The 23,566-nt window shown below is 36.8% G+C and overlaps 1 non-coding gene across 1 annotated transcript; it reads right to left on the minus strand.

The window, feature by feature from the left end:
• Nucleotides 1-17,814: 17,814 nt before the first annotated feature.
• LOC150015381 (small nucleolar RNA U13) lies at nt 17,815-17,916 on the minus strand. Its single transcript, XR_016510376.1, has one exon. It is a non-coding gene; the product is annotated as a small nucleolar RNA U13 (small nucleolar RNA).
• Between the last annotated feature and the right edge of the window lie 5,650 nt (nt 17,917-23,566).

Raw genomic sequence — 23,566 nt, forward strand, 5'->3', positions numbered from 1 at the left:
AGGAAATAGACTTACAGGTCCAGGAAGCACAGATACTTTCAGATAAATTGGACCCAGGGAGAACCACACCAAGACACATTATAACCAAAATGTCAAAAATTAAGGATACAGAGAGAATCTTAAAAGCAGCAAGAGAGAAGAAGAGAATTTCATACGAACGGGTCCCAATAAAACTATCAGCTGATTTCTCAAAAGAAACTTTTCAGGCAAGAAAGGACTGGCAAGAAATATTCAAAGGAATGAAAAGCAAAAACCTACAATCACGATTACTCTATTCAATGAAACTATCATTCAGAATAGAAGGGCAGAGAAAGTGCTTCCAGGACAAAGTAAAACTGAAGGAGTTCATCAGATCCAAACCACTGTTATATGAGATGATAAAGGGACTTATTTAGAACAAAGAGGATCAAAACTATGAACATTAAAATGAAAACTGTATCACAACAACAAACAACAGAAGCTAGGGAACTGAAACAAAGGCAAACTAAGTAGGCAACAAGAATGGGAAAAGAATTACAGGTATGGGGAACATTATGGGGGGAGGTCAGCAAGGAGGGGGAAGTGGGGAAAGGGAGGGAGATGGTACAGGAATTAAGAAGCATAGTAGCAGGGAGTGGAGTAGACAGGAAGAGGTTGAGAAGAACTATATGCACAACCAATGGGAATGGACTAAGGAGCGGAGGGACAACTTGAGGGAGGGATGTCACTGGGTGGAGGGGAACAAAGGGAAAAGAAATTGGGACAACTGTAACAGCATAATCAATAAAGCATATTTTTTTAAAAAGAAAAAAATATTACATTATGTGCAAAAATTAACTAAAAATGGATTAAAGACTTAAATGTAAGACCTGAAACCATAAAGCTTCTAGAAGAAAATAGAGACCATAAGTTCTTTGAAATCGGTCTTAATAATATCTTTTTACATAAGTCTTCTCAGGCAAGGGCATCAAAAGCAAAAATAAACAAATGGGAGTACATCAAACTAAAAAGATTTTGCACAGCAAAGGAAACCATCAACAAAATGAAAAGGTAACCTATTGAATGGGAGATGTTCGCAAATCATACATCCTATAAGGTGTTAATATCCAAACCATATAAAGAACTCATACAACTTAACACTGAAAAAATACCCCCAAAACAATCCAGTTAAAAAATAGCAGAGGGCCTGAATAGACACTTCTCCAAAGAAGACACATAGATAGATAGCCAATAGACATAAGAAAAGATGCTTAACATCACTAATCATCAGGGAAATGCAAAAAAACAAATAAAAATCCACAATGAGATACTACCTCATACCTATCAGAATGGCTATCATTAAAAGAAAAAGAAAAAAATCAATAAATAGCAAGTGTTAGTGAGGATGTGGCAACAAAAAAGGACTCCTTATTCTCTGTTGGTGGGATTGTTACCAAACAACAATTGGGGGCCTGCTTCCTCCTTTGGCCTCGCCACTCAGTTTCTGAGAATATCGTGACCTTCCTTGCTTCTCAGGCATTGTAAACTTTAAAGGCTATGTCTAGTAGCTGAGAGGGATTTACTCCCAATGCCCCATCTAATTTCTGGAGTTTCCTTCTAATATCCAGGGCACTTTGCCCAATAAAAGTCATGTTTACCATCCTCACATTTTCTGGTGCCTTTGGGTCAGCATCAGAGTGCTTTCTGAAGCCCTGACAGGTCCTCTCAAAAAATTCAGAAGGGTCCTTATCTGATCCTTGTTGAACAGCCAGGATTATATTTAGGCTCTTTTGTTTGGGCACCCCTTCCTAAGCCCTTCCAGTATACACTTTTGTAATGTTCCAGGAAAGCTAGGTCCCCACAATTTGGGTTCCAGTTAGGCTCTGTAAAGGGAATTGTCCCAGCTGTGTTGGGGGCAGGATGGGGGGTTGTTCCCATGAGGATTCTCTTGGTGGATACATTGGGCCTGTTCATTAGCCCTATTTATAAGCAGCCATCTCTCATCTGCAGTTAACAGATATTTAGGAAAGCCTGTACATCTGCCCAGTTTGGGTGATGAGTGGCAGAAATGAAGGCGATAAGATCTGCCCGTCTCTCTGAGGATCATCTCTATATAAGGGGTTGGAATTCTTCCAATTCAGTAAGTCTGAGGTGGAAAACAGAGTAAGCGCCAGAGTAACCATCATGCTGGCTTTCTTGATTTACTCCACCTATAGGATATTACCTCAAAGAAAACTGCCTTGTTCTGGATAGGGTTGCTCCCTGGCCAAATTGGGTGTCCTGGTAGGTCTTTGAGAGGGAGACCCATTATACAGGGGTGGAGCCATTGGCTCTGTGGTCTCTACTTCAGGGGCAGCTTGTGAAGGGGGCAGTGGTGAGACAGCTCCTCCTGCCACCATTCCTGGGGTCCCCTGAGTTCAGAACATTCTCCTCATTCTCCCTTTCTTCCCATGTCTTACTCTCGAGAAGAGGTTTTGAGGCCTCCTCCCTTCTCTGTACCATCAGCCGATTCTCTGTCCCTGGCAAAACCCTATTATACAATTACATAAATGCATTGACATAACAGGTTTCATCCCATCTGTCTAACTGTTGGCAATACTGTTTCAACTGCATGATGGTACAATAACTCAGGGAACCATGCAGGGGCTACCTTTCCTCACAATCCAAAACATACATAGGCCATGCACAGTATTATAGTAATTAATCAATACCTCCGTGGACATTGGGTAGTAGCAGTACATGCTCCAGCCTGCCAAAATTCTACCCAGTAAGATCCCTCTAGGAGCCAGCACAGAACTGCCCTTATTAGCCCAGACATACAGGCCAAAAAACCAGAAAAACCCAAGAAACCTGAGAACATATAAAGAAAAGTGGTATCCACGACTCCATTATTTCGGAGTACTCACAAGCAAATCTGCTAACCAATCTCACAAAGCGTGGTTCCCACACAATGCTTTCCCCAAAGCAGTCCTCACCTAATCCTAGTTTCACAGCCTTTTCCCAGACCTCTTTCCTTTTCACCAGCCAAGTGTGTTTAGGTGGCCGCCTCCTCGAGTAGGTGTGCAGAGGAACTCCTGGGGACTGGGAAACTCCACGGTTCCACTCTTGGTGTTGACCAGCCACAGGCGGCTAGGGTTCCACCAGAGTTGCCATTGCTGTCACCGAACAGCAATTGGAGTCCTGCTGCCCAATGCCACCCTCTAGGCAAAATTCCAGAGGTGAAGTTTGGTGATAGAGGAAAGGAGTCTTTATTCAAAAGCTTCTCAATTTTGGAATTCTGTAACAGCTTTCCAAATGCATTAGTCACTTAAGCCTATCAAGTGAGGCAAACCTCTTTAACTCATGAATTACAGCTTTAATCACTTAAGCCTATTAATTAAAGCTAAACTCTAACACCTGAACTCTCCTATCATTTCCCATTCTTTTTTAATTATCTTATTTCTATAGGGTTAGTTTACAAACTAAAACAACATAATACTCAAAGCTACACAGTTCTGGAGGAATGGCAGGCTTCCGCCTAGAGCTTGTCCCCTCCAGAGCACCCAAAGAATAAACCTGCCACCCTCTGCCAGGCCAGCCCAATCCTAGGCTGCACCTGGAGCTCCTTCCCATCCAAAATCCATAAAAAATACTGTTCGCTGGGAAATGCAGGCAGCTGCAGCATGATCATCCAGGCATCCTTGAGGAAGAGAGATAGCAAGTGAGCCCCAAAGCTCCCTTGAGCCAGAGAGCCAGCCCTCTTTTTATTTCCATGTGTTCTGGAGGCATTCAGCTTCTCAGCCAATCTGGTCCTAGACTGCTTTCCATTGCCTCGGCAAACTCCTCCTACAACACCTCCCTACTTTCCCCCAGTGATCTGATCAGATCTCTCAATATCAGGATCATAAACTGATATAGCCACTATGGAAAAAGGTATGGATATGCCTCAAAAAATTAAAAATATGTCTGCTTTATGACCCAGCAACACCACTTCTGGATATTTATCCAATGAAAACAAAAGTATTAATTCAAAAAGATATACACACCCTTATGTTTATTGCAGCATTATTTACAATAGCTAATATATGGGAGAAACCTGGGTGTCCATTCATAGATGAATGGATAAAGATGTGGTACATAAATACAATGAAATATTCCTGAGCCATAAAAAAAATAATAAAATCTTGTCATTTGCAAAAACATAGATAGAACTAGAATATATTGTGCTTAGTGAGATAAGTCAGATGAAGAAAGACAAATAGCACGTGACTTTACTTAAAATACATCTGAAAAAACATTCAGACATATCTTTGAAAAGAAAGGGAGTCAGGGTATTAAATGAATTTGTACTTTTCTAAAAGATGACATAACTTTTATTAAGATGAGTTGGCACTAATATCCCTCATCATTCAATTTATGGTGGATATACAAATTCAAACATTCTTACCATTATTATGTCAACTGTCAGAGCTAAAACAATTTTGTAACAAGCTTGATATCTCTAATTTAAGGGAAAAGAACCCATGACTGGGGGAGGGCAGTGCCTCACAAGTACTGGAACACCGCTCCTGAGGGGTCAGGAGCAAGAGCGAGTTTTATAGAGCATCCGAGGAGGCAACGTGGAAACCTGGCAAGACTGGCCATTAGGTCAGGGATTCCTTTGTAAGGCCTGCAGGCCCTCTTTTCTAGGATCAATAACCTGACAAAGCTGACTTGGAGGATTGTGATCGGTGTGTGTCAGGTTTCCTTGACGGGCATTTCAGGTAAGTGCAGGTTGATTTAGGCTTAAATTTGTGACGTGAGCAGGGCCACTGGGGAGGCCTCCATTTTGTGGGGCCAATGTCGGAATTAACTTTATCAATTTCCTACCTACATTCTCTACATTCATTAATCTGTACCTATAATTTTCCAGTAAGTACCACTATCATCATCACGTTCACCGAAACTTAAGGGGGATTGAGATATTCTCCACTTATTTTTTATTCTCCCCAGAATGTATATAGTAATTTGGCTCAGAACATCAAAGTTAGGTTGCAAACCTTACTCAAATTTTAAATATTTTTTCTTTATTCCTCTTTCTCCTATGATTTTTAAGCCAAAGGCTCCAGCTTTGTAGCTGTGTTATAATCACAAAATACATGCAATTCCTTATTTGCCTTGCCTATCAAAACCAGCAGACAGAGAGTTGCTCAAGGAAATGACCAAAGTGAGGGCTTTTCAAACCCAGTCTCCATCCACGGTAAAATCAGAGAATCACCTCTGAAGTCAGAACAACAGGCCGGCTCCAGTTTCTTTCTCTAGAGTGGTTTGGAGATGTGCTTTTGCTTTAAATCTGTCTTTCTCTTCACCTTCCCATTCTTCCCAGGGCATTGGTCCTTGTCAAATAATGGCCACACCCCAATGGGCCATGTGTGTGTGACTAGTCATTTCTAATGTGGCCGGTAAAGTCAGAATGCCTCTTCTGCACATGAACTTTCACTTACTGCACTAAAGTATTAACTCATTTACTTCTTTCTTATATTTTGAAGCCATGTTGGAGACTCTGATTTTATTTATTTATTTTGTTTTAGAAGCATCCTTTAAGTTTTGATTGGTGATGTTTTCTTTTGCCAGGAAAAATTGAGAGAGGCTTTGAAATAAACACCAACAACAAAAGAATTACTAAGTACCCTGTCTAGTGTACCTCTCTGGATTAGTGCCACTTTTTATTGTTTTTCAGCTATTTATAGTTGCAGAAAACTGGTAATAATGCAAATGATTCTTGTTCATGGAAATACAAATGTGTCCAGTGGAATGCACCTAATTTACTGCCCTGAAACTTTTGCACCTATTTGTAAGTTCATCTCAGAATTTCTTATTACCTGTCTATACATCTTTGAGTTCTCTTTTGAACTAGTTATAACATTTTAATGGTTTTCTTAGTAATATTTAAATAAAACTTTTGACTGGTGTGCATTTTATATTTGTACAAGAGTCATAACTTTACCTTTAAAATTGTCCTTTAATAATTTGCTGCTAAATTGTCAATTTATGAGTTATATAAATATGTGGGAATATTTTATTTGTTAAGTCAAACAATTGAAGTACTAAATGAAAATTGAATAATTAAATTGATTATATTACATTTAAATGAGATAAAACATTTATAGAAATTTAATTAAATTTATGAATAGGATTAAATATTGACAAAGTCTTCTTTATGGTGAAACTTGCTAAACTTATAAATTAAATAATATCATTAAGAGCCTGAATTTAAAAGCTTAAAATTTTTTTTAAAAGATTTTATAACTTTAATAAACTATATATTAATTGCAAAATCAGTATAATCACTTGAAAAACTTGTTTTCTATACACAAAAACTGCCCTGAAAGGCACAAAAAAGCCCTCACATAATGTTATAACATCAATTATCTTTTGATAAAGAAGTAATTGTACTTTATTATTAAAGAATTGAGGCTCATTAAGGGGAAGAAATGGACATTGTGGCAGGATTTGAACTCAGGTTTCTGGCACTAAAATATAAATGCTCTTTCTACCACACTATGTTGGAAGGGATCCATGAGCTTCAGTTTAACCTAAAATGATTATAATTTGGTAAGATTCAGAAGTGACCTGAAATTATCCCTCTTCTGCTTTCTTTTATATTCCAACTAAAGATTAGTAATTATAAAGAATGTGCTTTTTATAATGTGTTGTCATTACTGGACAACTGCACTACCAAATCAGAGTTAAACAGATGCAAGTAAACAAGGATTAAGTAAGTCAAAGATAAGTCAAGTCAATGGTCATTTACTGTGGCATTTATTCCAAAAATGTATGTTATTTTTTTAATGCTAAAAATGTAAGTTTGCAGTTTAAAACAGCAAAAAGTAAACACTTACATAAACAACGCTCAGGCCAAGAAATAAAATATTTATAGCAACCCAGCACCTGCCACTCCAAATCCTCATTGTGTATACTTACATTGTTCCTAGATATAAATATAGTCTTGATTTATTTATGGCAAATTATTTCCTTTCTTTTCTTTATGGTTTCATCATTAATGTGTGTATTCATAAATAATTCAGTTTAGTTTTGCTTGTTTTTAAGTTTATTTTCTAATTGTTGATGATTATATAAATACAGTTAATTTTTGTATTCAGCAAACTTACTAAATTTAGTTATTCTAATAGTTGTTTTGTAGATGGTTTTGAATTTATAGTCATGTGATCTTCAAATCTTGACAGTTCTATTCTTACTGTTTCATCCTCTTACGTTTCCTTCCTTCCTTCCTTCCTTCCTTCCTTCCTTCCTTCCTTCCTTCCTTCCTTCCTTCCTTCTTCCCACCAACCTTCTTGCACTGACTGTGTCTCAGTTGTACCTTGGGTTTCCTGAAAACAGGCTCTGAACTAGAGATCAGTGTGTAAGAGAGTTATTAGGGAGTGCTCTGGAGTTCATGAGGTAAGAAAAGGAAGCATGATTGAGGGGTTGAACTTTGATGCAGTCTCAGCAGAGGCTCCATACAACCTTATAGAAAGTTCTGAAGCAGGGATAACCCTTCAGATATGTCCAAACTTGGGGCAGAGGTCAGATCTTTATGCCTCCACTTTGATTAGTCATTGGATGTAGATCTTTCTGGAAGTAGGGGTAACCATGAGGGATGTGTCTCTCTCAGCTGAGGCAGTCTCCAAAGGGGGCTGACAGCTGAAGACTGTCTGCTAACAGCAATCCTAGAAGCAGGGGAATGAGCATTCCTGAATGGGATCTGGGCCAAGAACTCCGAGGCAATCTTGGAAAAAAATGGTGAAAAAGGATATTCCTGTCTTGTTTCTGATCTCGGGGGGGGGGGGGGGGAGCTTCAATAAATCACCGTTAGATATCATACATAATATATATCTGTACATACTCTTTATCAGAGTATGAAATTTTATTCCTGGGTGCTACAAGTTTTTTTTTTTAATGCATTTAGAGTTTTATCAAATGCTTTTTACTTACTTTTTTAATATCTTATTTATTTATTTTTAAAGGGGGGCAGGTTGAAAGAGAGGGCGAGAAACATCAATTGGTTTCCTCTCTTATGCCCCCAACTGAGGACCTGTCCCACAACCCTAGCATGTGCCCTGTCTGGGAATCAAACCGGCAACCTTTCAGTCGACAGGCTGGCGCTCAGTCCACTGAGCCCCACCAGCCAGGACCTAATCCTTTTTATTTTTATTAGGATGATTATGTAATTTTTCTCTTCATTTAAGGTGGTGAATTATATTAATTTGATTTTTAAGTGTTAAGCCAAACTTGGGTTCTTGAACTAAACTGAATTTTTAGTAATATATATATTTATAATTTCTGGATTAACTTATTTATACATTGCAGGACAATGTCAAACTATTATGCCAGTTGGCACTCATACCAGCAATGTATGAAAGTTTCCATTGATCCATATCTTAACTCTTGCTATCATGAGAATTAAATTTTTTTAAAATAGCTTCACATGTGTGTAGTGAAATCTCATTGTATTTTAAATATGTATTTCCCAGACATCCTTCTTCTGCTGTAAGCCAGGATACTGCAAGTAAGTGTCTTTTCTAACAGCCCAGAGGAACCAGGAATCATCAGTGACTTTTATAAATTAGTATTTTAAGAAGCATCAATACATGAAAGCTGTGAGGAAAGAGGATTTCCAAACTACCATTAATTCTTCCTTAAATTTCTTTGGGTTTATTTTGCTCTTTTTCTGACTTCTTGTGATTTATGTTAGCTCATTAATTTTGTCTTTTTTTCTAATATATACTTTTATAGTATAAAATTTCCCACCAGATACTGCTTTATCTGCATCCCACAAACTTTGAGTTATAATATTTTTATTAATGCCTAGTTCAAAATATTTAATTTTCTAATTTTCTTTATGGTTTCTTCACTGACCCATGAGTTAATTAGAAATGTGTTTCTTGGATTCTAACATATAGGGATTTTTTTTTTCTTTTTTACTTATCTAGAACTCAATTACTTTGCAATAAGAAAACACACTGGGTGTGATTTCAACATTTTAAAATTTGTTGAAAGTTGCTTTTTGATCAATGCTCAAATATTTACTTAAAATATGTAATTCTGGATCTTTTAAGTGCAGTGTTTTAAATATGCTGATTAGAAAAAAGTTAAAAATAGAACTTCCTTAGGACCCAGTGATTCCACCTCTGGGAATATATCCAAAAAAATCTGAAATGCTAATTTGAAAGAATATATGCACCCATACGTTCATTGCAGTGTTATTTACAATAGCTAAGATTTGGAAACAGCCCAAGTGTCCATCTGTAAATGAGTAAATAAAAAAAGCAGTGTTATATTTACACAATGGAATACTACTCAGCTGTAAAAAGGAAGGAAATCTAACCTTTTGCTACAGCATGGATGGACCTGGAGAGTATTATATTAAGTGAAATAAGTCAGTCAGAGAAAGGCAAATACAATATGATTTCACTTATATGTGAAATCTAATAAACAAAATAAACAAACAAAATAGAAACAGACTCATAGTTATAGAAAAAAAGACTGACAACTGTCATTGGTGAGAGGGGTGGTTAGAGGTCTAGGTCAAAATGGTGAAAATTTTAAGCAAAAAAAATAACAAACTATAGGCACATACAACAATATGGTGATTACCAGAGAAAAACAGAAATGGGGGGAGGGGGGGAGTAGAAGAGGGTAAAGGAGGGATAAATTGTGATGGAAAGAGACTTGACTTGTAGTGGTAGACACACAATACAATATAAAGATGATGTGTTATGGAATTGTACATCTGAAATTTATATAATTTCATTAACCAATGTCACCCCAATAAATTCAATAAAAATAATATATGTAAAACAATATAAAATTCAAATCAACAACCATGAAGCAGAGTCAAGTCCAAACTTCTTAGCACCTTGGCACATTACTTATAAAACCCACAATAATCTTGTTTTTTTGTTTTTTGGTTTTTGTTTTCCAGAAGAAAAACAAAAGTTTATATTGAATTAGGTAGAGAGAGTCCTTTAATTAAACATATATCTTAGAGATACCACTTTATACCTCTTAGGATGGTTATTATTTTAAAATAAAAAAACTTTGTGAGGATGTAGAGAAATTAGAACATTGTGCATTGCTGATGGGAATGTAAAATAGTGCAGCTGCTGTGGAAAATAGTTTGGTGGTTCCTCAAGAAGCTGAATATAGAATTACCATGTGATCCAGCAATTTTACTTCTGGGTATATACCCAAAAGAATTGAAAGTAGGGACTCAGACAGATACTTGTACACCAGTATTCATAATAGTGTTATTCACAATAGCCAAAAGGTAAAAACAGTTCAAGTGTTTATTGGAAGATGGATAAACAAAATTTGGTATATACATACAACAAAATATTATTCTGTCTTAAAAATTAGAAATGAAATCCTGGTATGTGCTACAACATGGGTGAACCTTGAACATACTGTGCTAAGTGAAATAATCCAGACACAAAAAGACAAATACTGTGTAATTTCACTTATATGAGGAGCCTAGAATAGTCAAATTCATAAATACATGAAATAGAACAGTGGTTACCAGGACCTGGGAGAAGGAGAGACAATGAGAAGTTATCATTGAATGGGTACAGAATATCTCTTTGGGGTGATGAAGATTTTCTGGAGCTGGATAGTGGTGATGGTTGCATGACATTGTGAATGTTCATGATGTTGCTGAGTTGTACACTTAAACATTGCTAAAATGCTAAATTTTATGTTATATATATTTTACTACAATAAAAATGTCACCAAAATGCAGTAAGTCATTTGTATTAAAATTTTTTTATCTTGTCAATGAAGAACATTTTAGTCCCCTTCTCCTGTTCTTCTGAAGCAATGTCAGTTCAGGGAATAGAAGAACATAGTCAAAGCTTTGACCATTCAATGAGAAATGGTCTCAATCTATACTCTAATCTCAGTGGATGTGAAATAGCACACCAATTTTTTTAAAAAGCCTGCTCAAAAGGATAAATAGATCAGGAGAAAAAGGAGAAAAGAAAGTCATATTAGTATAATAATAAAAATTCACCAGGGGTTAGATCACATATTCCTGATAAGAGGCTAAAAAAGGCCTGCAAATTTGGCACTCAGATTTCTAGGACACAAAATAGTGAGAACAGAATGAACAGTCACAACATCCACAGGTGAAAAACAGAGTCCTATTTTTCCTCTCTTCCCAGAGTTAGATTTGAAAGGCGTTTCTCTCATGGGTCCCTGTCAAGAGAACTTAGTGTGAAACAATGGAAGGCTACCGTCCCGAAGACAAAAACGTGAGGACCTCAGTGCAGTGCTGGGGAAGCAATTCTGCAAGGTAAAGACACAATTATATAAGTCAGTAAACATTTCATGCCTTCAGTGATGGAGCTGTTTCATAAATGGGACAAATTCTCAACCTGTCCTTGAGGATTTCATTCAGGGACCAATTTTAGGGGAGAAGCCTCTAGTGACTAAGAAAGAGCCAGTGTTATGTACAAAGTTGTAAACTTGTTCTCTCGTCTAAACCTGACCTGTCTTGCTTAACTAGCATAGTGTTTCGTTTTTCGTTTGGGCAGGTCGCACAAGTTCCTATTGTAATACCCCTAGCCTGCTTCATACATTTATTTTACTTTCCTGGCCTCTGCAGACATTTATTTGCAATTTCTAAATGACTTCTTACAAGTTAAGTAACTGCTATATGATAAACATATACCCTGACATCTATTTATGTATGTACGTATGTATGTATGTATGTATTTATCTGTTTATTTATTCTCACCTGCGGATATGTTTATTGATTTTTAGAGAGAGAGAGAGAGATTGTGGGAGAGAAACTTGGATTAGTTGTCTTCTGTACACACCCTGAACAAGTATTGAACCTACAACCTAAATACATGCCTTGACCAGGGATTGAATCCACAAACTTTTGGTGTACAGAATGATGTTCCAACCAACTGAGCCACCCTGCCAGGGACTGACTTATTATTATTGCTCAGCTGGTTCAGATTACTCTGCACCATTACCATAAACATTTCACTGATGTTCTATGTGATACAAAAGCCAGCTAGTGAATCAAGTGGCCTTTTTACATGACACTTGGTTTAAGATTTTTATTCAAGTGTTATAGACCTTGGGGTCTTCTCATATGAGATATGTTTTTTTTTTCCAAGACCTCATTGATCATTACTTATGCAAGGTGGATATAAATTGAAGAGCCCTCCTTTTCCCTGTAGACCTCTGTCCTCATTAACTCTGCATTTATGATGATGATGACAAGCTTATTCTGCATTACTGACTTATTTTATTCCTATAGCATCATTCACCAATGCCTCTAAAAACTTTAAACAAAAAGCAGTCCAGTTTGATTTCTATTTCTAGAACGAGTCTCTGGGATTTGTAACAGAGTCCAGGAGCCCAAAGAGCTATTTTAGGTAGAAGTGTGTTTTGGAGAAAGAGCAAACAGAATAACAAAGGCTCTGAGTATTTGGCACATGTTTGGTAAACTATGTAAAAACATTTTAGAATCTTTCAAATAGAAGATGCTGCCAAGTCTCTTGGTAATAACTTACAGCTGTATTGCAGAGAGACTGGTTTATTCTATTAGCTTAGTGTTCTTCAATGCTATGTCCTGTGGTTTATTGGACTCTCCTCATTTGAAAGCATTGCTTAGTGTTTTTGATAGTTTTGATGAAAGGAGTGTCACGTGTTCTAGTTTCTAGTGTCTGCTATCAGCTGGTCAAGACTGCTGCATTCCTGCCTTCACAAACAAGGTGACCAGCAGAAAGAGTTAAGGTTTTCAGACAGCTATTGTCAAGATGAAAATTAATTTGCTTTTTGTTCTTTTGAGGTTATGAAAACTTGGAGGGAAAAAAATGAGAAAGCAAACAAGAATGAGCATTTCAACATTCCATTCTCCTCTCCCTGTCCTGCTTCTATTTATTATAATTTTTAAGGCAGGGGGTCCTCTTCTGAAAGCACAGCACAGTAAGAAAACAAATACTGAACTATGCTGGGCTGCCAAGGCAGCAAATTTTTTTTTTCATTCAGTACAAAAGGGGGCAAACTCAAACCAAATCTGGTCTTCTGGCTCTTCATATAACCTTATGGGAATCTAAATAATTAGCTTCTTCATACTTTCCAAACCAAGAGCCTACTTTCTTCCCTATGTTCTTCTTGACTCAGGACTGCAGTTATTAAATAAGGCTGCAAGAAAAACAACCCCAGACTCAACCAAAAAAAAAAAACAGCTAAATATCTTTATAGCATCTGATGTCTGCAGACATTTAATGAGACTAGGATGTTCCCCTTCCTGTGTTAATGAATGAACCTCGCCTCTCAGCTCAGTTTACCTGCAACTTGTAGATTGTGCAAAATAAGATGGCTGCCACTCTTTTTCTACTTGGTTCACTGACCCTCAGCCCATTTCCTTAATAAGCTCCTTTTATCTTTGCTTCTATTGATTCATAAACTATTTTCCCCCTACCTATTACTCCTCAAGAACTAAAAACATTCCACTTGTAAAAAATCAGTAACACCTGATCTTCAAGAAATCCTAATCTCTCTTGTTCTAGACATGTTGGAATTCAAATAAACAGTATATTCAGATCATTTTTCTTTATTTTCCTTTGTATGTACATTTTGTTTGATTTTGGGGACAAAGGGAAGGTATCCTGTATATTGTACCTTAAAAAGTTGACATAATAGAAAAAAAACTGGGGTCATTTTTGGATTCAGATGCCAAAAGTTAGTCAAAAACAAGTGTCAGATCTAACTCAATGAAAATTGTGTTCCCTAGTGTTGTTGTGTATGAGGGCGTTTATATAGCTAACATAACATTGGACATAAAGTAGCTAAGGTGTGAAAGAGCCTGCCCAGTGCTAACTCAAGTTCTCATTCTCCATAAGAAGCAAATTCCATGTATACCAGGGGTCACAAACACACATGTGTATTAAGGGCAGGCAGGAAAAATAAATGAGATAACTGTCCTAGTATAAACTGTCATTTCTTTTCTTTCATTTTTTTGTAGCTGATTTTTTAAATTAAAAAATATATATTTTCATCATCATTTATCTCCCATACACTCTTCTACCTCCACCCCCCACTCCATAATTGCCACACCGTTGTCCATGTTCATGATTCTTTCTCCTTCTCTTTTTAATTATTTGTTCAATCCCTCCACCTCATCCCAAAGCATCCTCCCACCAAAGCTGACAACCTGTTCTCTACCTATGAGTCTGTCTCTATTTTTCTTGTTAGTTCAATTTGTTCATTAGATTTCACATATGAGTGAAATCCTTTGGTACATGTCTTTGTCTGACTGGCTTATTTCACTTAGTGATGTCTGCTTTTACCATGCTTAATCAACACAGCACTGGACATCCTAGCCACATCAATCGAACAAGAAAAAGAAATAAAAGGCATCCAAATTGGAAAGAAAGAAGTAAAACTGTCTTTATTTGCAGACAACAAGACATTGTATATAGAGAGCCCTAAAGATTCCACCAAAAAACTACTGGAGCTGATAAATAAAATCAGCAAAGTAGCAGAATACAAAATAAATATCCACAAATCACTTGCGTTTTTATACACCAATAATGAACTATCATAAAGGGAAACTAAAAAAAAAAAAAAAAAAAAACAATTATATTCACAATTGCTTTAAAAAAGAGTAAAATACCTAGGAATAAATTTAACCAAGAATGTAAAAGATCCGTACTCAGAAAATTATAAGACACTGAAGAAAGAAATTGAAGAAGATACAAATAAATGGAAGCATATACCCTGTTCATGGATAGGAAGATGTAATATCATTAAAATGTCCATACTACCCAAAGCAATCTACAGATTCAATGCAATTCTTATCAAGATGCCAATGACATATTTTACATAAAGGGAACAAATACTCCAAAAATTTATATGGAACCACAAAAGATCCCAAATAGCAGAGATCTTGAGAGGAAAGAATAAAGTTAGAGGAATCATGCTAACTCATATCAAACTATACTACAAGGCCATAGTAATCAAAACAGTATGGTACTGACATAAAAACAGAATATAGACCAATGGAACAGAATAGAGAGCCCAAAAATAAACCCACACATTTATAGTCAATTAATATTTGACCAAAAAAAAAAAAAAAAAAAAAAAGCCAAAACATGCAAGAATAAACTCAAAATGGATTAAAGACTTAAATGTTAGACTCAAAACCATTAAAATCCTAGAAAACAACATAGGCAGTAAAATCTTAGATATTTCTTCTAACAATATTTTTTTCTGATATATCTTCTCCAGCAAGGGAAACAAAAGAAAATATAAACAAATGGGACTATGTAAAACTAAAATGTTTTTGTACCGCAAAGGAAACCATCAACTAAATGAAAAGATACCCCACTGAATGCAAGAACATATATGCCAATGATACATTTGATAAGGAGTTAATACCCAAAATTTATTTTAAAAACTTATGAAATTCAACACCAAAAATACAAACAATCCAATTTAAAAATTGGCAAAGGACCTGACTAGGCACTTCTCCAAAAACGATATTCAGAGATGGCCAATAAACATATGAAAAGATGCTCAATGTCACTAAGCATCAGAGAAATGCAAATTAAAACCACAATGAGATATCACCTCACACCTGTTAGAATGGCCATCATCAATAAATCAACAAACAACAAGTGCTGATGAAAATGAGGAAAAAGGGGAACCCTCATGCACTGTTGGTGGGAATGAAGATTGGTTCAGCCACTATGGAAAGCAGTATGGAGTTTCCTCAAACAATTAAAAATGGAACTGCCTCATGATGCACCAACTCTACCTCTAGGAAATCCAAAACACTAATTCAAAAGAATATATGCCCCCTATGTTCATTGCAGCATTATTTATAATAGTCAAGGTTTGGAAGCAGCCCAAGTGCCAATCAGTAGATGAGTGGATAAAACAGCTATGGTATATTTACATGATGGAATACTATTTGATCACAAAAAAGAAGAAAATGTTACCCTTTGCAACAGCATGGATGGACCTGGAGAGCATTATGCTAAGTGAAGTTGTCATTTCTTGGCTACTTCTTGTAAGCTTGGAGAAGATAAATAGGGCTGGGGGGATTCTAGAGTCACTGTCAATGTTTTCTGGACAATCCATGACTTTGAATAGAGTGGAAGCAGGAAGCCAAAAAAAATATTTTTGACATAGACTTTCTCACAGGTCAGTGGTTCTTAAGTGGGAATGATTTTGCTTCCCTTGGGGACATTTGGCAATGTCTATAAAGACATTTATGGTTGTCACAACTGGAAAGGCAAAATGCTAGTGGTATGTAGTAGACAGAGGCCAGAAATGCTGCTAAACACCTTATAATACAAAGGAAACCCCTCTTCCCCCAAGAACTATTCAGTCCCAAATGTCAACAGTGCCAAAGTTTAGAAACCCTGCCCCAGATAGATAAGAATTGCCACTTTCAAGTTTCTCAAACATTTCTCCAAAATCTTATAAAACTATGTATTCTCTTGCATATTTTAATTTAATACCTAAAATTTTTAATTGTAAGTGTAGTTGCAAAAGATGCAATTCCTAGCTTATTTCAGTGAAACTGTTATATCATTTTTAAAACATATCAATTGAAAACCAATATGACTACTTGTAACCTGTCATCATTTTCATAATAAATATATTTTAAAACTTTACGTTTAGAGTTGAAATTCTATATTTTGACTTTTTGTCCTTGAATTCTTATTTCCATTTTGTATCCCCCTCAAGAGTTTATCCTAGAGTAATCCATTTCAAACTTGATGAAGTGAATTGCTTTGGTATTGTCAAGATAAGAAACATTCAAACCTGTAGAGAATTTTTATGAGTTTATTTAAACAAAACTGACAATTTCTGGGAAACAATATCTCAACAGATTGAGACAATGCTCATGAGAATGGCAGTTTTGCAACTTAGTTTATATACATTGGGATCAAAGCAGAAGACGTAACAAGGGTTACATGAAATCCATTGGTGGTAGATTAAGGGTATGGGAGAAAGAAAAATGGGAAATCTCTGGAATTGGATAAAAAAGAAAAATGGATAGACACATACTTCTTTTATATTGGTGGGCACAGGATAGTTAACTCAGCCTTATTTCATTCTGTCCTGTTCCTCTTCTTCCCAGTTAAATTGTCAGTGCTTCCACTAGTGTAACCCCATTTCTGTTCCTGGCTGCTGCTGGGGCAGCTGAGGAAATCCTGCTTCATTCACATCCTTATCAAAAGCTAGTTCAGCCACACCCTCGGTGTTCTCTTCCAAACAAGCTTTTTTTATTTTTGTAAAATGGATAGACAGAGAATTTTCCAATTCTTCAAGTTCTGGTCCCTCCTCCCCCCGCTTTTTTTTTTTTTTTTTTTTTTTAGAAATTTTATTTATTGATTTTAGGGACAGAGAGAGAGAGAGAGAGAGAGAAACATCATTTTGTTGTTCCACTTTTTTATGCATTCACTTGTTGCTTCTTTCATGTGCCCTGATCGGGGAATGAACTCACAATGTTGGCCTATCAGGATAGCGCTCTAACCAACTGAGCTGCCTGGTGGCCAGGGCCTCTGGTTCCTTTTTGCTTAACAGTTCCTTCTTCCACTCACCCCTCTCTTGCATTTTATTAGAAGCAGTCAGGAGAAACCAGGATGCTCCTTAAACACTTTACTGAGCAATCTCCAGTCTAATACTCAGTCCTATTGCTCCAAGTTCTACCTTCCACAAAACACCAGAGCTCGAGTTCAGTCCAGCTTTGCTGCTTTATAACAAGGGTCTTCTTTTTCATTCCCAATAACATGTTCTTCATTTTCATCTGAGACTTCACCAAAGTGACTTTTAAAGTCCATATTTCTACTTTCTTTTTCTCTTTTACATCAGACAGGAAATGTGTGATGTCATAATAAGATTTGAGAAAAGCATTTCTCGCACAAGAGTGTGAACAGCCAGTCATCATTTTATGAACTACAAAAAAATCTCAACTAACTTTCTGTTTATGAGTATTTATTTGTTCTTTAAGAAGAGAGAGGCTATCTCTCAAGCTCTCCTCTTTTCTTTCTGAACCCTTACCGGAACCACCTATGGTGCTACGGACAGTGCCTTCAGGGAACCCAGGCTTTTCTTAGCATGCACACACCTCAGAACATCTCCAGCATCTCCCATTACCCAGTTTCAAAGCTTATTCCACATATTCTAGGTATCTGTTACATCAGCACTCCACTTCTTGGTACCAAGAAGAAGGAATTATATCTATTGAAAAAAATATAAAATTCTATTTCTAGGAAAAAGATCTAATTAGTAATCCTTGAAAAATACCATAGGCATTAAAAAACATAAACTGAAATGATAAACTCTAGAATGAACAAAGTTGAAGAATTAATAAACTGGAAGAAACAACTGAGAATTTTACCCAAGCTGCAGCATGGAAGGAATTATAGAAAAAATGTGAAAGACATTGCCCATTGCTTTCTGAAAAGAAGGTGGCTTTTTGTACAAATATATACTCCATCTTACAAATTCTTACATGTTGCTTTTGTGGGATAAAAATGATATATATTCCATTCACTATATCATGGTAATTAAGACCTACCATTAATGAGAATTCATTTTTTGAAAAGGTAACCTATGAATTGCTCATTTTTTAGGATAAAGTAAGATATTTATCCTCTGTACCATTGCTTTACTTTTAGAAAATTTTCACCTTAATTACACCACTAAGTGCAGATTGAATGGTAAAGGAAAATATCAGAAAGTCTAATTGCCTTATTTCCACTCTAGAATATGCAGTTGGGTTCTTTTACAGTTTGTCAGTTCTTAGAATCTTTTCTCAAAATTAATAAATTGCCATCTTCAAGGAGGTAGTTTGCTTAGTATCCCAAGGGAAAATGTAACACTTATTAGCTATTTACCTATGGCAAGAATCTCCTCTTGACTTGCAATTGACAGTTGGATTTTGGCTTTTTTTTTTTTTTATCTCTTATTATTTCTGATTCCTCTTCTTTTCAAATTTGAGGAACATGCACCTATCTTTCTTGGCTCAGCAAGTCACAGATGCATTTCCCAGTTAGTTTTCTGCCCCTTTTATTTTGGAATTGTTGGTATTTGAAAGAAATTTCACACAAACATGTAATTATTCCCAAATAGATCGCACCAATAACCCATTTCTTGCATGATGAATAAAAATAGTTTATATAGCCCAGAACTTTGAATAAGTAATGGCTGTGAAGTTGTATCTTACAAACGTATTTAGTCAATAGGATATCATGTGGCCACCCTCTGAAATTCAATATGTACCATGTTCTAATTCTTCAGGTTTGAAACTGGTGATTGTTAACAATCTCTATACTCTTGGAGAAGTACACGTAGTAAACATTTCGGCAGGCATTAAAAGTAATGTAAACTCACACAAGATATAGTCATTTACCATAGGAATTGGGATTTGTTGGAGAATGTGTAACCACACCAGCCGGATTCCTGATGATGCAAAGCAGCTTTGGAGCCAATGTCTAACAGGGACAGGTGCTCCTGCATTATTGTGAAAGAATAATTCAGCTGAGCTGGCATGTTTAGGAAAGGCTTTGTGAAGTTTCTGGGAGAGGAGAACTCGAAGGACCACCTCATGTGCGAAAATGCAGAGAGCCAGGGAAGGTGAGAATTACAGTTAGACAAATGAGTGCGTCTTGTTCAGCGAACAGTGAAGTGTCTGGCATAGCTAAAGAAAAAGATGTACACTGGGAAATAGTGAAGATAAAATTGATTGCTAGAGCAGGTTGAACTGTGGAGGATATTAAACAGGACATTTTCCCAAAAAAAAGAAAGAAAAAAAAGATAAGTTTAGAGCAAGTTTTATTTGTATGTTCCCAGGACCATTAATTAATCAGGTTCTTCCAAGAGTGTCTCCCAAGCCAAATACATGTGGAAAATACTGGGTTTATTTACTGGAGGTCTTCCCTAAAATGTTAATATGTTAATGGCCATTTTGACACCCAAAAGGAACATACAGCATTTCCCAAACCTATTTGACCAGGAATCCCTTTCTAGGAAACAGTGTATGGATCAAGTATTTTATATGCATTGGTACCAATCTTGGGCTACAAACCAATATAAGTAAGAAATATACTGTTCTATATTTTTTGGGAACTAGTTTGATTTCTAATATGATCCTTTATTCTTAGAGTGGTAGTAATTCAGGATCTCTCCATTCTCCCTATGAGTGTGTTTATATTCTGGGGTCTTCTAGTGCCAAGGAATTAGGTGATGGTGGAATGGTGGGGTGGTGCTTACCTGGTTCTCTGTGTCACCTGTGTACTTTGGCATCTGATGAGATGTTTCTATTGCAATCTGGTCCTGGGAAATTGGTCTCCACAACTGTTGCTAAGATGTCTCATTCAAATGCAGTGGCTGTTTTCGTGACTTCTATATAACTCTGGGAGTGGTGGGAATAAGTTTACTGATCTGTTCCATGATGAGGAGCAAGAGCTCTGTGTGAACCTCCAGGGCCCCATCTTTCTTAGGCATGCCATTCATATATTCTCCGAGGGCTTCCTGCTTCCTACTGACACCTATTTAAGAAATGGAAGATGTGTCCCATACACCGAATGGTTTGGGGCTTTTCTTATGAAATTTCCACCTAAATCTCGGTGCCATGAACCATTTTTGTTTCTAGAAAACTAATCTTTTAAAACTCAAAAGCAGACTTCCGGCCAAGATAGAGGTGTAGGTAGACATGCTTTGCATCCTTTTACAACCATAAGAAGGAATGCCTCTACCGCAAAACAAAAAACAACAAGAACTACCAGAAAATCTAACTACATGGAAGTCCAACAAAAATATAAAGAAACAATACTCATCCAGGCAGGTAGGAGGGGTGGAGCTGCGGCAGAGAGGAAGCAGTGTGGTAGCTGGGGTGGCTGGAGTGGCAGCGGCAGTGGCGCTGGTCACAGCAAGGCAGTGGCTGTGGCTAGCCAAACAGAAAAAGGAATCGCACATTATAAAAGCCAAGAGGGACACCTGGAGAGCAGTCCCAGTCCTAGGCCAAACTGCACAGCTCATAGTTCCAGCGCCAGGGAAACAACACCTCATTGCTTCTGACTAAAAACCAGTGGGACTGGGGTGGTGGAAGAAACTTCCCATCTCACATGAGAGTCTATTTAGTGACCCCTCCAGTCCTAGAACATCCGCAAACCTGCCCACTCTGGGAACTATCACCAGGGCAACAGCTGGAGGGGTGCCAGTCGCATACAGGAAGTGGGTGAAGTGATGGGAAAAGTGTTGAATGCTGAGCAAGTAGCATTTTTTTCCTCTATGACCCTTCCTGCACATACAGCACAACAATGTGGTGAAACGAGTCACCTTGCACTGACGAATACCTAAGGCTCTGCCCCTTATAACATAACAGGTGCAACAGCACTACCTAAGACACAGAGGCAAATAAACATGGGGGCCTGTCAAGATGAGCCAGAGAAGTATGGCCCAAAAAAAAGGGAGCAGAGTAAGGCTCCAGTGGGAGAACTAAGTGACGAGGAGATAGCCAACCTAACAAATGAAGAGTTCAAAACACTGGTGATAATGATGCTCACAGATGTGACACACATGATTGAGTATGGCAAGCACATAAGGATGAAGTGAAGGCTATACTAAGTGAAATGAAGAAAAATCCACATGAAACCACTAGTGAAAGGAAGGAAGCTGGGGTTCAAATCAATGATTTGGAGCATAAGGAAGAAATAAATAGTCAACCAATGCAGAAAGAAGAAACAAGAATTGAAAAAAATGAGAGAGGCTTAGGAATTTCTGGGGCAACGTTAAATGAACCAACCTCTGAATCATAGGGGTACCAGAAGGAGAAGAGGAAGAGCAAGAAGTTGAATACTTAAGTGAAAAAATAATAAAAGAAAACTTCCCTAATTTGGCAAAGGAAATCGATATACAAGTCCAGGAAGCACAGAGAGTCCCAAACAAGCTAGACCTAAAGAGTACCACACCAAGACAAATCATAATTAAAGTGCCAAAGATTAAAGATAAAGAGAGAATCTTTAAAGCAGCAAGATAAAAAGAAGAGAGTTAGCTACAAAAAAGTTCCCATAAGATTGTCAGCTGATTCCTGAAAAGAAACTTAACAGGCAAGAAGGGACTGGCAAGAAGTATTCAAATGAAAAGCAAGGGCCTACAACCAAGATTACTCTATCCAACAAAGCTATAATTTAGAATGGAAGGGCAGATGAAGTGCTTCCCAGACAAGGTAAAGCTATAGGAATTCATCATTACCAAGCCCTTATTATATGTAATGTTAAAGGGACACATTTAAGAAAAAGATCAAAACTATGATCAGTAAAATGACAACAAACTTCTAACTATCAACAAATGAATCTAAAAAAACAGAAACAAACTAAGTAAACAACTAGAACAAAAACAGAACTGTAGATATGGAGATGATATAGAGGGTTATCAGTGAGGAAAGGGAAGGGAGAGAATGGGGGAAACGGTGCAGGAATCAAGAAGCCTAACTGGTAGGTACAAAATAGACAGGGGTATATTAAGAATAGTGTAGGAAATGGAGAAGCCAAAGAACTTATATTCATGGCCCATGGACATGAACTGAAGGATGGGGGGCATTGCTAGAGGGAAGGGTGGTACCAGGCAAAGGAGGGCAAGGGTGAAAAAATTAGGACAACTGTAATAGCACAATCAATAAAATATACTTAAAAATAATTAAATAAGTACAACAAAATAGGTAAAACTCAAAAGCAGCAAACAACGCCACAGGTTTCAGAGAGAACATGGCCCTGCTGACATCTTGATTTTGAGCTTCCAGCCTCTATTACTGTGGGGCAATAATGTTTTATTTTTGCAAGATATCTCATTTGTAGTGCTTTGCTATGTTAACTCTAGGGAACGAATACAGAGATCTTCAGTGATTTATCCTACGTCATTCAATAATGAATTAAGGTCTGAATGGCAGTCACTGACTCTAAAGTCCAAGTTCTTAACCAACACCCTGCATTGTCTCCTAATGAAGAATGTCTGCTTTATATTATATAAATAAACATTCCCAATTTTATGCATCCTTCATAATTACCACATTTTGCTCATGTCTGATAAATAGCTGTAGAACAAGTTACCAAACTATCATTTTAAGAATAGTGGCCCAGAGGGAATAATACATATTAAGTATAATATAATAAAAAGTTTTGGCATTTTTGTGAATGTTCTTGTGCACAGAGAGAATATTAAAAAATTTACTTTTGTTTTTAAAGTTAATATCTAACGTATTAAAGTTGCAGATTATAACAAATGATTTTTTAAAGATTTTAAATTAAGTTTACTAACCTTATATTCTATTTATAAGTATATCAAATAAAAAATTTTTAAAGAGACTTAGCAAGATAAAAAGACCTCCAACTCAGAATTTTAACACATTATCATTTCTAAAAATTGCATTATAGAAAAGAGGAGAGTGTTTACCATCCAGGAGCTGAGGACTCCCATGCCCCAGTTTCTTCCTTAATCATCCAATTTATAGGCTTTCTCCTATATATGGGCACACCTATGAGCTCTTCCAAGCTCGGCCTGTGATCAGCAGGGGAGGAGGTTCAGGGGAGATGAGAAATGATGTCTCAGCAGATGA

Source organism: Furipterus horrens, unplaced genomic scaffold, assembly GCF_987537825.1.
Source record: "Furipterus horrens unplaced genomic scaffold, mFurHor1.1.pri manual_scaffold_3, whole genome shotgun sequence".
NCBI lineage: Eukaryota > Metazoa > Chordata > Mammalia > Chiroptera > Furipteridae > Furipterus > Furipterus horrens.